Source organism: Macaca thibetana, chromosome 15, assembly GCF_024542745.1.
Source record: "Macaca thibetana thibetana isolate TM-01 chromosome 15, ASM2454274v1, whole genome shotgun sequence".
Classification (NCBI taxonomy): Eukaryota; Metazoa; Chordata; class Mammalia; order Primates; family Cercopithecidae; genus Macaca; species Macaca thibetana.
The window spans coordinates 94,577,188-94,593,342 of NC_065592.1; the positions used below are offsets into that span (position 1 = coordinate 94,577,188).

The 16,155-nt window shown below is 37.8% G+C and overlaps 1 long non-coding RNA gene across 1 annotated transcript; it reads left to right on the plus strand.

The window, feature by feature from the left end:
- The first annotated feature begins 823 nt into the window (after positions 1–823).
- LOC126937185 (uncharacterized) lies at positions 824–15,183 on the plus strand. The gene is made up of 4 exons (XR_007719678.1): positions 824–912; positions 4,999–5,073; positions 13,195–13,263; positions 15,124–15,183. It is a non-coding gene; the product is annotated as an uncharacterized LOC126937185 (long non-coding RNA).
- The last annotated feature ends 972 nt before the right edge of the window (positions 15,184–16,155 follow it).

Genomic DNA, 16,155 nt, shown 5'->3' on the forward strand with positions numbered 1-16,155 from the left:
AGGCGGGAGCCACTGCGCCCGGCTTTTAGTAACCATTTTAATAGAAGCTGTAGCTCCTGTGTGTCACATCATTTTTCAGATTGATGTTATATTAAAAATGGGACTAAATGCTTACAATTTGTTTCCATTTTGTCTGTGTGCAGTGTTTTTACAAAGTAACAAATCTATCTTTTCTTCTATGAAGTTATATAAAAATGAGCAAGGAAAGCTCTGCAATACCTTTTATCTTTGGCCAATTGATTTGTAAAGAAATGCACTAATGGGGGACTTTACTTCTCATGTACCTTCTTTTTTATCTGAATTTTATTTTTCACATAAGGATACAAATTTTATTATTCAGCTCTGTGCCGTCATAACATGCTTTGGAACGCCAACAGAGCAGGCAAGGTAGTAAACTACCTTGACCACCTCAGTGTTGCTTCTCTATGTGTATTTTTTATTCTTTTTTTTTTTTTTTTTTTTTTTACTCTGGATGATTCTTTAAGTGCATTTTCATTGTCAGATTTTAATTTTGTGTGTTGGCAAAGGCACATCCTCAAAGCTTGGACTCCACAGGAAGCATTTTAAGATTCTCTTCCTTATAAGAAATTACAAATGAAATTAAAAATCAAGATTTCTTCAGTTCTCTCCTTCATTAGAAAAATTGTTAATTATTTTAGAGATAGGATCTTGCTCTATTGCCCAAGCTCGAGTGCAGTGGTGTCATCACAACTTACTGTGGGCTCCAACTACCAGGCTCAAGCGGTTCTCCTGTCTCCGCCTCCCAAGGTGCTAGGATTACAGTAGCCTGCCAAGCTAATTTTTTTCTTTTTTTTGTAGAAACAGGGTTTCCCTATGTTGCCCAGACTGGTTTTGAACTTCTGGCCTCAAGCAGTCCTAACACCTTGGCCTCCCAAAGCACTGAGATTGCAGGTATGAGCCACTGAGCCCGGCCCCACCTTCATTTTTATTATTCAGAGATAGTGTTTGTTAAGGGACCAGATACAGAAGATTTTGCCCCAGGCTTTTCATCTATGAAATAAAATTAGTACTGCTCTCTCAAATCAAATATGGAGAGGATAAAATAAATGCCTTGTAATGCCCTTTGAAGACACAAAGGAACCAAATCTAATGTTTAATTATGATGTTTGTAAACTAGAAGGACAGAGATGTCTAGGTTGTTGGGAGAATTAGCAAAAATTATTTAGTACCAATTAAAGTAACAGAACTCTGAAATAAAATTTATGTATTTATAATGTATATTCAGCACATATTTATTATTTATGCCATGCACTGTCTAGGCTCTAAAACTACAATTGAGAACAAGATAATCACCCTCTCTTTCCTTCTCAGATCTTACAGTTTTCGGTGTTACAATAAGGAAGTACAAGGTGGTATGGGAGTAAATCGTGGGAAAAACTCACATGGTCTACCTGGTAAAGGGAAGACCATGTTAGTTTATTTTAAGCTCGTTAGAATATTTATGCCTTGAAATTTCATCCACAGTAATTGGGATCCATATGTTAGAAGCAATTTTCTCAGGTTTAAGGAAACCATCACTTACAGGTCATGCATCTTGGTAGAGTCAATGGTTTTGAAGTCACCACTGTGTCTGAGTTTACGTATGTCATTAAGTTAAAGCTAAGTTCTACATTTAGAACTGATATACTTTCTAATTACTTTTGGTGCGAAAGTAATTGTGGTTTTTGCCACAATTAAAATGGCAAAACCGTAATTACTTTTGCACCAACCTCATAATATCATTGACTCTTGGAGAGAGCTTAGACCTTCAGTTTCAAATGCAGACCTGAATTATTATCTGCTTCATTCACACTCTAGAAATGGATGATTGTGAAATAACTGCAATTGTACTAAAATAGTCACAATGGAATTAGAGAGCTGCTGAATAATAGTTTTAGTACATTAATGTCTTTACTTCCTCCTCAGAAGCCAAATAGGGTTTCTTATAATGTGTTGATTCAGGTTTAGGATCGCCAGAATGTTATGAATGAGAAAACTGGATTTGGAAAGAAGTCTTCAGTACATATTTAATCTGCCTGATACTGGTAGTAACTTTTTCTCTCACTTTATTAACAAGGATATGTAATAACATATCTTACCTTACTCCCTCCAATTCCTAAACTCATAATTTCAGACTTAGGTCTTAGTATTCCTGAATGTGTCACTAATCAATTTTCTGAAAAGCCTCACAGTACTTCTAATTTATGAAAGAGATAGTGCGGGTTTTCTGATGGGCTGCTTTAAGCTGCTGGGGTGTGGTTTTTGTATTGCTGTTCCAAGGGAAGAGAGGCAGAAAAAAGGGAGTGGGTGAGAAACCCAAGGCTCCTTTCCCCCTACTTTGGGTTTTTCCTGGGGCCAGGCTTGTATGTGAGACATGTTAAAGCTCAACTTTTAGGTCTTTTTGTTATTGTTATAAAAATTTGCATATGGTCCTATTAGAAAAGGAAGAACAAGGAAAAATAAGCAGATGAAAAACAGGTCAAAGGGTAAAGACATTTTCAAGTATTTCTGAGATCAGTCACTCCACTTCCTGTGTTTTACAGATAGGGAAACTCAACCCAACATATTTATTCTTGAAATCAGAAACCAAATAAAAAGTTTTTTGTTGTTTATTTTGAATTAACAATAAACTTTTCCTTCCTTTTTCCCCTTTGCTGAAAACATTAGAAAAATCATTTGTTGAATTAATCTAACCTTGGGTAAATAGCTGTGTGACTCTCCCATGATGTGTGATGTCTAGGAGTCTTAACATTTTCTAGGTCTCTAATTCATGCAACAAATATTTCTAAGTGTGTATGTGAGGGTGGGTGGGCGGATGTTAGTGGTGATAACCACACACATGTATTTAGAATATCCAAGATGCATTTAGCCCTAAGCAATTCCTTCTTCACCTAGTTTCTAAACCCATGTGTATTTCAAGAGAATCTTAATCCATATGTTCCTGATTTACTTTCACTAAGTCATCTGCATGTTGTTGGTAAGAGTCCTTTGATGTCTAAGAAGACTTATGAGCAATTTTTATGGCCTCTCTGGGCCTTTGTTCTTTCAAGAGGCAAGATGTGCTTTGCTTGCATGGATGGCACTCTTAGTGTAACAATCCAAAAGTTCCCTAAAATTTGGAAAGAAGACAGAGGGAATCCTAATCTTGACCAAAGGCCCATTCCTTTTCTCAAGGCCAAAACTTTAGAGAAAAGGTCTCATCTGACTCAGGAGAGGAATATGCTGTCATCATTCCAGCATCACTTTTCTTTGTGCTTTGATCCTTCTGTGTTGACGCAAAGTGATTCCTCTTGGCTTTTTGGGAGGGATAGTTTATTAAAATATTATTTTGTGCTTACGATCCCTTCATTTATTTTTCTTTCCTCACTTTGCATGGGGGACCAGGCCGTTAATAGTCCCCTGCCTCAGAGAATTTTTGTTTTGTTTTGTTTTGTTTGTTTTTGTTTTTGGTAGGGTTGAGAGCAGAATCTTAAACTCATTAAAGTCATTACCCCATTTAATGTGTAATTAGCCGTGGAAGTATGGAGAAAGAGAGGGAGTTGTTTTTTAAGGCAGGGAGTCCAGGAAGGGTCATCCTTTTGGCTGAGATGGCAAAAGAGAATAATAGGTCCATTTGGAATGGGGTACATATGCCACTTCTGGCAAAGTCCTGGAGAGGTGACAAAATCTCAGAAGTGATGACCAATGGAAACACTGGGAGTTGTACCCTGAGTTTAGGAGTTCCAAATGTGGTCCAGTTTCCTATATTCCATGCAAGGCGGAGAATCAGCTAAGCTGCCTGTGACCTACAGGAACCTTATGGACTGGCTCACTGGGCATCTCAGGAGGGACCAGTGTGAACAGTGTGAGAATTCCCTTATCAGGGATACCCTGGTGCTACACAACACCTTGGGACCTCTCCTCCTTGTAGGAGTAATAATGACTAACACTGAATTTTCTTCAGTACAGTAGAATGAAGCTGTTATCAGATTGAATTTGACAAAGAAAATGTGGACATGTGACATACCTGAGTCTGTAATAAGATTTATTTGTGCTACACTCACTTGTATGTATGTATTTATGTATTTATTTACTTGAGTCAGGGTCTTGCTTTGTTGCCCAGACTGGAGTGCAGTGGCACGATCACACCTCACTGCAGCCTGAATCTTCCAGGCTCAAGTGATTTTCTCATCTCAGCCCCCCCTTGTAGCTGGGACTGCAGGCCACCATGCTCGGGTATTTTTTTTTTTCTTTCTGTCTTTTCTTTGTTTTTCTTTTTTCAGCAGAGACAAGGTCTTGCTATGTTGTCCAGGCTGGTCTTGAACCTCTGAGCTCAAGTAATTCTCCCATCTCAGCCTCCCAAAGTACTAGGATTACAGGTGCGAGCTGCCACACCCAGCTCTTTTTATTTTTGAATACTATAAATATCAGTCCATCTCCTAGGTGATATTGTCAGGCTTTGGACTGGGGGAGGTGGTCAATGATATAAAAGAAGCTTCCCTCCTGCCTTCAGGTTACTTATAACAGAGTCATAAACAGAGGCAAGGCTGTCACACTGATTTTTGTCAACTTTTATGAAATGCCTTAATAAATTCTAAGCACCATACTAATTGCTTTAACGGATAATGTCATTTAATCTTTGCAATAATTCTGCAAGACAGAAACTTTTATTCTCATTTTACAGATAAGGAAGTTGAGGTTTAGAAAGAGGGCAGCTTCCCAAATATCATGCAGCTGGTGAATGATCAAGCCAGGACCTGATCTGAGTCAATTTGATTCTGGTTTCTGTGCTCTTAATCCCAATTTTATACCGCTTTTGATAAGCTGTAAACTAGTTCATATAATTAAATGTGGCGGAGGGCGGGAAGAGGGAGTGAGCAAGTTCAAAAAGAAGAGTTTAGTGAAGGCTGGAGTGACCAGGGATGGGCTCATGAGGAGATGAGGTTTAAAATGAGTCATAGAATAGTAAGCTTGGAATATAACTTGAACACTGTCTAATTTGTTCACTGACCTTTACAGATATGGAAACTGAGCCCTCACACATGGACCAAATTCTGCCAAGCAGAGGATAAAGGCAGAACAACATGATTGAAGGTATGGAGGTGGGGTTGATTACAGCATAGTCATTTTTACAGTAAGAAATCAAGCCAGAACACAACAGAAAGTGATTTGGGCATAGATGTAAGTTACAGTCAACTCTGTAGGACAATGTGGTGTGCAGAAATTGTAGAGATCTGTGACTTGTAGGCCATAGCCCTGGACATTATCTCAAAATATGTTTCCGACCTTAGTGTCTTGAGTGTTTGTCAAAAATATTTATTTCTGGATCCCACGATATATCTAGGTCAGAAATTTTATCTTGATAGAAGTTGGTTTTTGACATTTTTCACAGGCCCTTCACTCCAGCATCCTAGTGATTCAGATATTCACTGAAGATTAAAAACTATTGCTGTAGACAGTGGGGTCAGGTACATGGCAGTCACAGGAGATTCTGGGACAGAGAACAGGCCTATGAGAACTTACCATGTGGTAGAACATGGATTTGAGACTATCGTGATCAGCCCAGATATGGATGTCAGTTAGGATACAGCACAGGGCTTATGGTCTTGGGAACAGCCTAGTGTCTAAGAGAACAAATGGAAACAGCTGAATAAAGCTTCATTTGGAAAAAAAAAAGAAAAACTAATAGACTTGGTGACCAGATAGATTAGAGTGTTCAAATCATTTACTAGTCCTGTCATCTGTACCTCATAAATAGTTCACAGCTGCTACTAGCTTTCTCCATTCTCTCATCTCGGGCCTACCTTACTGCTGCTGTCTTTGCTATTTTCCCTAACTTAATTCTTGTCTGCTGCCCCTGCCCTCATCTATTCCTCACTGTTGGGAGAGTGACGATTGTAAAATGCAAAACCTGCCATGTGACTGGTCTGCTTAAAAGTGTTTAACGCTTTTCTGTTGCTCTCAGAATAGCTTAAACTTCCTTAAAAAGCATACATGGCCCTTCATGGTTTGTCTTTTATTACTTCTGAACTCCTTTTCCTCTTGCCACTCCTTGTACCTCTTGGTCTCAGCTATGCTAAACTTGGATATCCTTTTCACAACTCTGAATCTTTGCACATGCTCTGCTCTCTCTTTCTGGAACACTGTTCCCCTTCTCTCTTCTCTAGTTAACTTAGATTTCAAATCCTCCTGTAAGACTTCCTTGACAACCACCCTGCTCCAGATGGGTTTAGGACCTCCTCCTTTGTGTTCCCATTGCACTCTGTTTTTTCACCTAATGTACAAGCTCCTTGAGGGAAGGCCATGTCTTATTGACGGTTGTAACCTGGTACCTAATATGGTGTCTGGACCATATAGGTCCACATGAAATGTTTGTTCAATGAATGAACAAATGAGTAATCAAAAGAGAAGGAGGAGCCAAGGATTTCACGCCCCATTAACTGAAGGAATGATGATGTCAGAGCTCTTACTCATCTCTTCAACAAATTCTACCTTAGTCTTAAAGAAAATACAGGATCCTTTTCTTTGTCAGGGCAAAAACAGTAGTGACAATAACTTCAAAACCTGAACTACTTTAACTATACCTGTTTCCCGAGCACTTAGAAGTCGACAGCTCTTCCAATCAGAGGAGTAATGGTCAGATTGTGTATGACAAGACTGAACCTAGTATGTATCAATTCTATCTTGGATAAATCATGTTAAGACAGAGGACTACCCACTTTTTCATTAAACAGCAGGTTTTTGCTACTTAAAAAGAACCTTTTTTTCCACTGGGAGAGGGTAAGGCAGGGAACAGGATGCCTTGATCCTGGGAAGAAGCAGCAACCTACTTTGTGTGTTGACTTTCTGTTTGTGAGATATATAGTCAGCATTTCTAATGAATCTGCTCGAAGCGGCTGGAATATTATGATTTATAGCACCTTCCCACTCTCTATCATAGCATTTTATTAGATGGATGGGAAGCTGGTAGTAATGAGGTTAGGAATGAGAAAACATCCATCAAGCCTTGCTACATCTTCTCAGGAAAGACAACACACTATCTCATATGTCACAGGCAGTGATCTAGGTCACGATGATATAAAATGCATGATTAAAACCAAGCATTTGACACTAGATAATAGGCATCTAGTTAAAAAATAGCTCTAGTGTTCCCGACTTTTAATTAAACCCAACTCGTAAATATGCACTGTGGTAAATATACTGCAGAATGGGCCTTGTTTATATTCCACCACATAACAATTACCTCCAGAATGGGTGCTTTATTTCACTACATGGTGTTATTAGTCAGGCGATGGACTGAAATACAAATGTTAAGCCAGTGATGTCAGACAGGCATGCCAGAGCGGAATCATCCACCGACTCCTGCTGTCCCCTCCCACCTTCCTTGTTTTCATGCCTCCTTCCCTCTCCAATATCCTTTCACCCTCTCTACAAAGTTATCAATTTAAAATGAAACACATTTAGTCATTTCCAGCAATCTCTCACCATAACTTCGATTGCATCAGTGATAACTGGAAGAGAGAAGATGTTTTAAATGCATAACCATGGCATTCAGTAAATCTGTCCTATTAACAGGTTTATTCTTTGACAGATGATTCATTTCTGAGAAAGTTTTAAAGATATCAAATCTGGAACTAATTACTAATACTAATATAAATGCTAATGTAAAATTAGATGATGAGGGGGTGGGAAACAGGCTAATAAAGCAGTCTAAAATTTTTTTATTAAGTTCTTAGAAATTCTTGACTGATAGAATGGACCATGAACAGAACACTGGTGTAGGATCTCTGTCTCTCTGTGTCTCTCTCTCTCTCTCTCTCATCTATCTTTTAGAGGAGGGATCTTGCTCTGTTTCCCAGGCTGATATGAACTCCTGGGCTCAAGCAGTCCTCCTGCCTTAGCCTCTGAAGTAGCTGGGACTACACACATGTACCACTGTGCCAAGCCAGGCTCTAGATTTAACTCTAACATTAATTGATCATTTGACATTTATCTTGTCTGAAGATGAAACTTTGGTGAGTTTTCAAATTTGAAAAATGAGGGGATTAGTTAGGACCTTTTCTAATATCTCTTCCCTTTTAGTGTCTATGAATCTGTTAAATCAGTGTGTCCAAACTTCAATGTCGTACAGATCTCTTTGGGATCTTGTTAAGATGCAGATTTTGATTCAGCAGGTCTGAGATGGGACTTGAGATTCTGCATTTCTGACAGCCTCCCAGGAAATGCTGATGCCATTGGTCCACAGACTACACTTTGAGTAGCCAGTTGTTAAAATACAAGGATTATTTTTCACTGTTGCAACTTTTAAACTTCTGGGTCTTTCTTTTTCTCTCTCTCCAGTGTAATTACTTATTATTTGTGTAACGTCCATAGAACACCTTCCTTCTTTAAATGGTATGTTAGAACTGCTATCTTTTGGCTAGCTATATTAAGATCATTTCTGAATATATGATTACCCTCATGAAGTTCAGTTCAATTAAGTTAATATTTCTCAAGTGTCACGATCTAATTTAGTAACCTATCCCTGTGATCAGACAACTCTCCGTCAAAGCAATTTCTCATCCCTTTAGATCCAACATGTTCACATTTAAGCTCGTTTATCTTTCTCTGATTTCAAAGGAGATGAGGAACAGCTCATCACCTGTGGAAGTCATGTGTCCTAAATTGGCGTGGACAGACCATGTGCCTTACGGCAAGAAAATTCTGTGAATAAACAGGAAGCCAACCAGCCAGGCCTGTCCCCTAAGACTTGTGTCTTCCCAGAACGGAGGAGCAAATGGTTTCATACCCAGGATAGTCAGGCTGTTAACCAGCCACAAACAGCTGTGTCTGGGCTGTTCTGTGCTGCCTGTGTGCACTTGGAATAAGGAGAGTGTATTCTCTTCTTAGGCTGCTATGAAGAACTACTGGAGAATGGGTGATTTATAAAGGAAAGAGGTTTAATTAGACTCACAGTTCCGCATGGCTGGGGAGGCCTCAGGAAACTTACATTCATGTCAGAAGGCACCTCTTCACAGGGTGGCAGGAGAGCAAATGAGAGCCAAGTGAAGAGGGAAGCCCCTGGTGAAACCATCTGACCTTGTGAGAACTTACTATCACAGGAATAGGATGGGGGAAACCGCCCCCATGATTCAATTACCTCCCACCGGGTCCCTCCCATGACTCCTGGGGATTATGGAAACCACAATTCAAGAGGAGGTTTGGGTGGAGACACAGCCAAACCACATCAGAGAGTTTCTTCCTGCGTGAGATTTAACTTATTATTTTATTTCTTTCTAATGTGAAGATTACACCTCTATTCTCCTTGCCTTTATTTTCATTCAGTTTTGATGTGATTGCTGTAATTATGTGTCAGCTATTACCAAGCACATTCTAATTACTCCATTTTTTTGCTAGGATTGCTGGTACTACATACCCTTTTGTTCATTAGTGAACTCTGAGGAGACTTCCTTGCACATGTCATGCTTTAGAGACAGTCTGATTTTACTTGATGAGTGATACTCAAAAGCACTATTATTTCGAACCAATTCACAAAATTAACATGTGATTTCAATTGGATTTTCCTAATGCAGTACAGCATTTTCCATTGCTAAATGTGTTATTGCTAGGAAAAAAAATATCAATGTCATTATTTAACAAGAGTACCAAAAAGAAAGAAAACAGTTATGAATCAATGTTGTGCTTTCAACTCTTAAAGATAGGAACCATGGTTTTTTAAATTCTCTTTTTTGTTTTCTTTTCTTTTCTTTTCTTTTTTTTTTTTTTTTTGAGACAGAGTCTCACTTTGTTGCCCAGACTGGAGTGCAGTGGCACAGTCTTGGCTCACTGCAATCTCTACCTACCAGGTTCAAGTGATTTTCCTGCGTCAGCCTCCCAGGTAGCTGGGATTACAGGCATGTGCCATCACACTCAGTTAATTTTTGTATTTTTAGTAGAGACAGGGTGTCACCATGTTGGCCAGGCTGATCTCGAACTCTTGACCTCAGATGATCCACCCGCCTTAGCCTCCCAAAGTCGGCTGAGATTACAGGCATGAGCCACTGCACCCAGCCAAATTTTCTTTTCTTTTTTTTTAAAGATAATTCTGAGTTCTTTATTGTTCTCAAACATACCTTCTACATGTACCTTCTTGGAGATGTCTCAAAAACTTTCTTTTATAACATACACAGCCCTGGTCCAGCACAGAATTTCACTGACATCTAGTTATTCCCCAACTATCTGGATTATGCTTTTTAAAAAACTTTTAAGTTCAAAGGTACATGTGCAGGTTTGTTATACAGGTAGATTCATGTCACAGGGGTTTGTAGTATAGATTATTTAATAATGCAGGTATTAAGCCTAGTACCCATTAGTTATTTTTCCTGGTCCTCTCCCTCTTCCCCTCTTCCACCCTCAGGTAGGCCTCAGTGTCTGTGTTCCCCTCTATGTGTCCATGTGTTCTCATCATTTAGCTCCCACTTACAAGTGAGAACATGTGGCATTTGGTTTTCTGTTCTTGCATTAGTTTGCTATGGCTAATGGCCTCCAGCTCCATCCATGTTTTTGCAAAGGACATGATCTTGTTCTTTTTATAGCTGCCTAGTATCCATGTAACCAAAAAGCACTTGTACCCCAAAAGCTATTGAAATTTAAAAAATACTTTGAAAAGAAGGAAAAAATTAAAACATTTTTCAAAATAATAGAAAAAATAGAAGTACAATTTACAAAATTAAAAACTCATGTAACTGTACAACATGAAGAATAAGCCTAATGTAAAATCCTATGGACTTTAGTTCATAATGTATCACTTTTGGTTCATCAGTTGTAACAAGTATACCATATTAATGGAAGATGTTAATTGTATGGAAAACTGTGTATGGGGTGCGTGTTGTGGGAGGTGGGAGAGTAAATGAGGGTGGAAGACAAAGGTGTTATTGGGAGTTTCCCAAACTTTCTGCTCTTTTTTTTTCTGTAAACCTACAACTGCCTAAAAGTCAAGTTTATTATCTTTACAAATATATAAACTATCACGATCCACACAATATTTATTACAAATTGTCCCATTCTTGAATATAGATTGCTGAACTGTTTTCCATTTTACACAAAGAACTTTGCAAATTCAGCTTCAATTTCCATTTTTGATTGAAAAACATCAGTACCTAATCACCTTTCCAGAAATTCTCAGGTAGCCAGCATGCTTCCAAAATCTTCTCAACTCTTTAGAATCTTCCCGAGTCCTTCCCCACATCATTCTTCATGTTTCAGCAACCTTATACTTCTTTTAGTACCCCAAACACAACAGGTTCTATACCATCTTGGCATATTTTGTAATTTTTCTCTTCATTTTCTTCAAATAGCTGGTTCTTTCTGATTTTCCAGGTCTGTGATAAGGTCTTCTTATCACAGGTCTTCTTATCACGGGTCTTCCAGACCCGTGATAAGGTCTTCTAAGACCTTTCAATCTAAATTTGAGTTACCCTGAGCCCCAAATATTTTCTATTATTATATTTTGTTGCCTTCATACCACTTACCACAATTTTAAATTACTTTTTTATTTTCTTACTTATTCACCATTGTTCTTGCCCACTAGACTATAAGATCCCTAAGAGCCTGGAACCGTATATTTTGTTCATTAGTAATTACCCAGCACCCTGAGCAGTGCTAGGCACAGAGTAGAAGCTCAGCAATGGGGCAATTGATGGAGAAAATGATTTCAATATAAGATATGTAGGAGATAAAATAGTAAAAGTATATGTCATTAGTCACCTTTTTTGGTAATTAATTTGACAAACTTAATAAAATGGACAGTTTTCTTAAGGAAAATGTGAAGTGCTAAAAATAATGTAAGAGGGAACAGAAAATTTGAATATTCACAAAATAAATTAAGAAGGTTGTTAAAGAACTAACTCTGAAGAAAATACCAGGTAAAGAATATTTTAAGGATAATTTTCCCCAAACCTTCAAGGAAAAAAGCAATTTCTGTATTATTTTAAATGTTACTAAGCGTAGGAAAAGATGAATTGATCCCCAATTCAAATTTTATGAATAAAAAATATAGCCAGTTCTCTTAAGAACAAAGATTCAAAAATCCTAAATAAATAATAGTAATTCCAATATAGACTGTATTAAAATAATCTGCTATTAATATTTTACTAAGTTTAGAAAAAGATGAATTGTTCCCCAGTTCATTTTATGAATTGCAAAAATAGCTAGCTTACTTAGGAATAAAGATTCAAAACCCCTAAATAAATAATATCGACTGAAATACAACATTATATTAAAATACTAATACATTGTGCACATGCTGACTTTATCTGAGACTTGCAAAGAAATTGTAAAAGTAAAAAATTTATTAAAACAATTCATCATATTAAGAGATCATAGAAAGAAAAATTTTGTGATCATCTCAGTGTATGCTAAAAGGCATTTGTGAAATTCAATTTCAATGTATGAAGAAAATGTTTTGTGAAACAGTAATAGAAGGATATATATTTGGTATGAAGGAAAGTATTCTAAACCTAATGCAAATATTTAAACTAACTGTAAAAAACTAAAGGAAGAGTAGAGTAATATTTGAAAGTACATTTTACCCCATAAGTCTCAATTTCCTTACCTGTAAGATAGAAATAAAAAACAGAATCTATTTTATAGGGTTGTGGTGAAGATTGTATAAAGTTTGTAAATAGCTTAGCACAGTACCTCGCACATAACAAACATTAAATTTGCATTTATTTTCCCTATTTATTATTAAAATACTGAGGGTAATTTCATTTTCAATAAGTATATAGACGCTTAAGGCAATTTAAAAGGAAAGGAGTGAAGCAAGATGGTCAGAAAAGAGTATTATACTTGATTTTGGGTTGTGAGAGCCCAGAATAGTGAAGCTAAGGAGGGAGGGCCTTGGATTTAGAAGTTCACATTCCGAAACCTTGACACTGAATGACCTCATACTAAATCCATAAGCTGGGAAATGCTGAGGCCAGTTGACTAGACAAGAGGAACTATCATGGGAGTTACTCTGAGAAAGAACCAAAACACTGAATGTATTTCGCTTACCTAATCAAGCCAAACAAAGTATGTGTCTGGAGTCCTCACCTGGCCAGACTTTTTGAGAATCAAAATCATGTTGTCTGTGCCTTGAGACCTTGCTTGATAGTCATTTAGTTATAGGTTGAGGTAGTTTTGTGCCAATTTGGTGGTTTAAAATATCATACTCCATTTGATTCCGTTTTCTAGGGAAGATGCTTTTGTGATATATCCCAGCATGCTGATGACCCCAAGGAAGACCACTGGATACCTAGCAAGGTAAGAAAGAGAATAGTTTCTGTTCCGAGATTTTTAGGTTTGAGGCTGGCCTAGGTAGGCCACGTTGGGCTGGGGATGCTGGAGAGTTATCATCCCTGTGACAAATATATGCCTACTAATAATGCAGGTCAATATTATTATTTAGTTTTGTCTTAGAATGTTTAGTCAGTAATATAATACAAGAAATGGAAACTGTAAAAGTAATCATGTAATTCTTACTTATTATTTATAATTATGGATTATTAATTATATATTAGAAATATAATTATTTTTAATTTGTAGGATTGGTTACCTGGAAAAACTAAAAGAATTGATTGTAAGGCCCTGAGGTCTAATAGTAGAAATAGAGTTCAATAAGGGAATTCTCATATATAAGAATTCATAGAGTTCTTACAGATAGCAATAACTATCAAAAATATAAAGGAAAAAATGCCTTTCAGAATAACAACATAAATTTATTTAAGTGAAACTTGGGAGATCTCTTTTTAAAAAGTGCAAAACATTTAGTAAAGGACAAAAGAATTAAGTAGTTATCTACCCTATTCTCAGGTAGGAAGAATCAGGATTTAAAGATATCAGAGTGCCCTCAATTTATATCAGTTATGTAAGGTCAATAGTATAGTGCATTTTTGGTTCTACCTGATGAAATGATTTTGCAGTTATATAATATGATGAGCTATAATAACAGCTATAACATCAGTATAGAGAGGATAAGAGGTTTAATATATGCACTACCAAATATTAAAGTAAGTGATAAATATGCAATCAAAATAGTGTGTCAAGATTAGATCTATTAACAGAATAAAATCTAGTAATTGACACATATATATGTTAAAAACTGTATAGTAAGCAGAGGCTGGGTGTGGTGGCTCACACCTGTAATCCCAGCACTTTGGAGGCTGAGGTGGCCAGATCATTTGTGACCGGGAGTTTGAGACCAGCCTGGCCAACATGTCGATACCCCATCTCTACTAAAAACACAAAAATTAGCCAGGTGTGGTGGCGGGAGGTGGAGGTTGCAGTGAGCTAAGATCATGCCACTGCACTCCAGCCTGGGCAACAGACTGAGACTGTCTCCCTTCAGAAAACCCCCAAAAATAAACCAAAAAAAGTGTATAGTAAGCAGAAATTATATTTAAAAAGGTACTGGAGATTTGGCTAATTAGTAACGACAACATAAGAAACAAATCAAACCATACTTTATATGATGAAATAACATTTAAATTTCAGATAGTTTATATATGTAAATATTAAAAATTAGATTACAAAGGTTACATTATAACCTTTGATTTATATGATATAATATAAAATATATACTGTATTATATAAACTTTATATTAGGATGTATTGTAAATTTATATGAATCAAAGATGTGGAAATCTTTTATAAACTTAATTCTTTCTTAAAAATTTATAAAACAGATGATTCAGATTCTGTAACTATTTAATGTTTTCTTAAATTCTTAAATTTAGGAAACTGAAATTTTAAATTAAAGAAAGTATACATTCTTAAAACTCACCGTAGTAAATAAGATATGAGGACCTGGAGGAAACCCAGAGAGACAGCAATTAAATGGGTCAAAATTAGCAAAGACAATTCTTCAGAGTCTGGAGATTCATCATGGGGTTTGCTACCTATTGAGGAATATTTATTTAATAAGATCTATGGACTCTTTCATGAAGGTGTGGCAGTTGAGTTAGGGACTGCCCCTGTTTATTTACAACTCTGTGTTCTGGAAAAGCTGTTCTATTCAGCAACAGTTGAGTGCTAGATCCCATATCCCTCAATTTCCTTGGGTAGGAGAGCTATACCTGGTAGACTGGGAAGCTGGTAAACATTGGCACATCCGATTTTTCACAGCCCCGTGCTACAGAAGACGATATGAGTGGGTGGCAGCAGTGTCCGTTCCTCCATTTCCAACTCTTATAAGGTATATAGTATCTGGATGAGGAAACTGGTGAAAAATACAGTCCCTCAGCCTGGCGCGGTGGCTCACACCTGTAATCCCAGCACTTTGGGAGGCGGAGGCAGGCAGATCACGAGGTCAAGAGATCGAGACCATCCTGGCTAACACGGTGAAACCCCGTCTCTACTAAAAATACAAAAAAATTAGCCAGGCGCAGTGGCAGGGGCCTGTAGTCCCAGCTACTCGGGAGGCTGAGGCAGGAGAATGGCGTGAACCCCGGAAGCAGAGCTTGCAGTGAGCCGAGATTATACCACTGCACTCCAGCCTGGGTGACAGAGCGAGACTCCGTCTCAAAGAAAGAAAAAAACATTTGACAGTCCCTCAATTCTACACAGCTCTGTGTTGCGGGAGAGCTGCTCTACTGGGATTGGCAGCCAAGTGTCAGATCCCATCATCCCCAACTTCCTGGGGCAGAAAAGCTAATCTGGCTAGAATAGTAAGATGGCAAAACTCAGCAAATTTTATGCTCTTTGACTCTGGGCTGCAGAAGGTCTATACAGGGCTGTGATGGCAACTGGGTGGCAGAACCCCACCCCCACTATTCTCACACTCACACACTACTCCTGTTCTGTAGAGAGGATCCAGCTAGAGCGGTAAGTTCACTATTCTCTCTCAGGTCCTGCTTCATAACAAAACGTCTGCTTAGGGAAAGGGGAGAATTAGAGAAATGCTGAAAGATTGGCCGTGACCCGTCTGTGCCAAAGATCCCCATAGTATTGCAATCAGACCGTGGAACAATTTATGCCTCAAGGTGTTAAAGCAATAGAGTGATCCGCTAGCAATAAATGATGGATAACAGCTGGGTTGATACCAATAGAGTCAGACCTAGCAGAATCTTAACAGAGAGATTAAGAGAAGAAGAAAGTCAAAGAGAGCCTTGAAAAAACCATAGTTTTCCCTGGTGCCTAGGAAGACTGTGCACATGT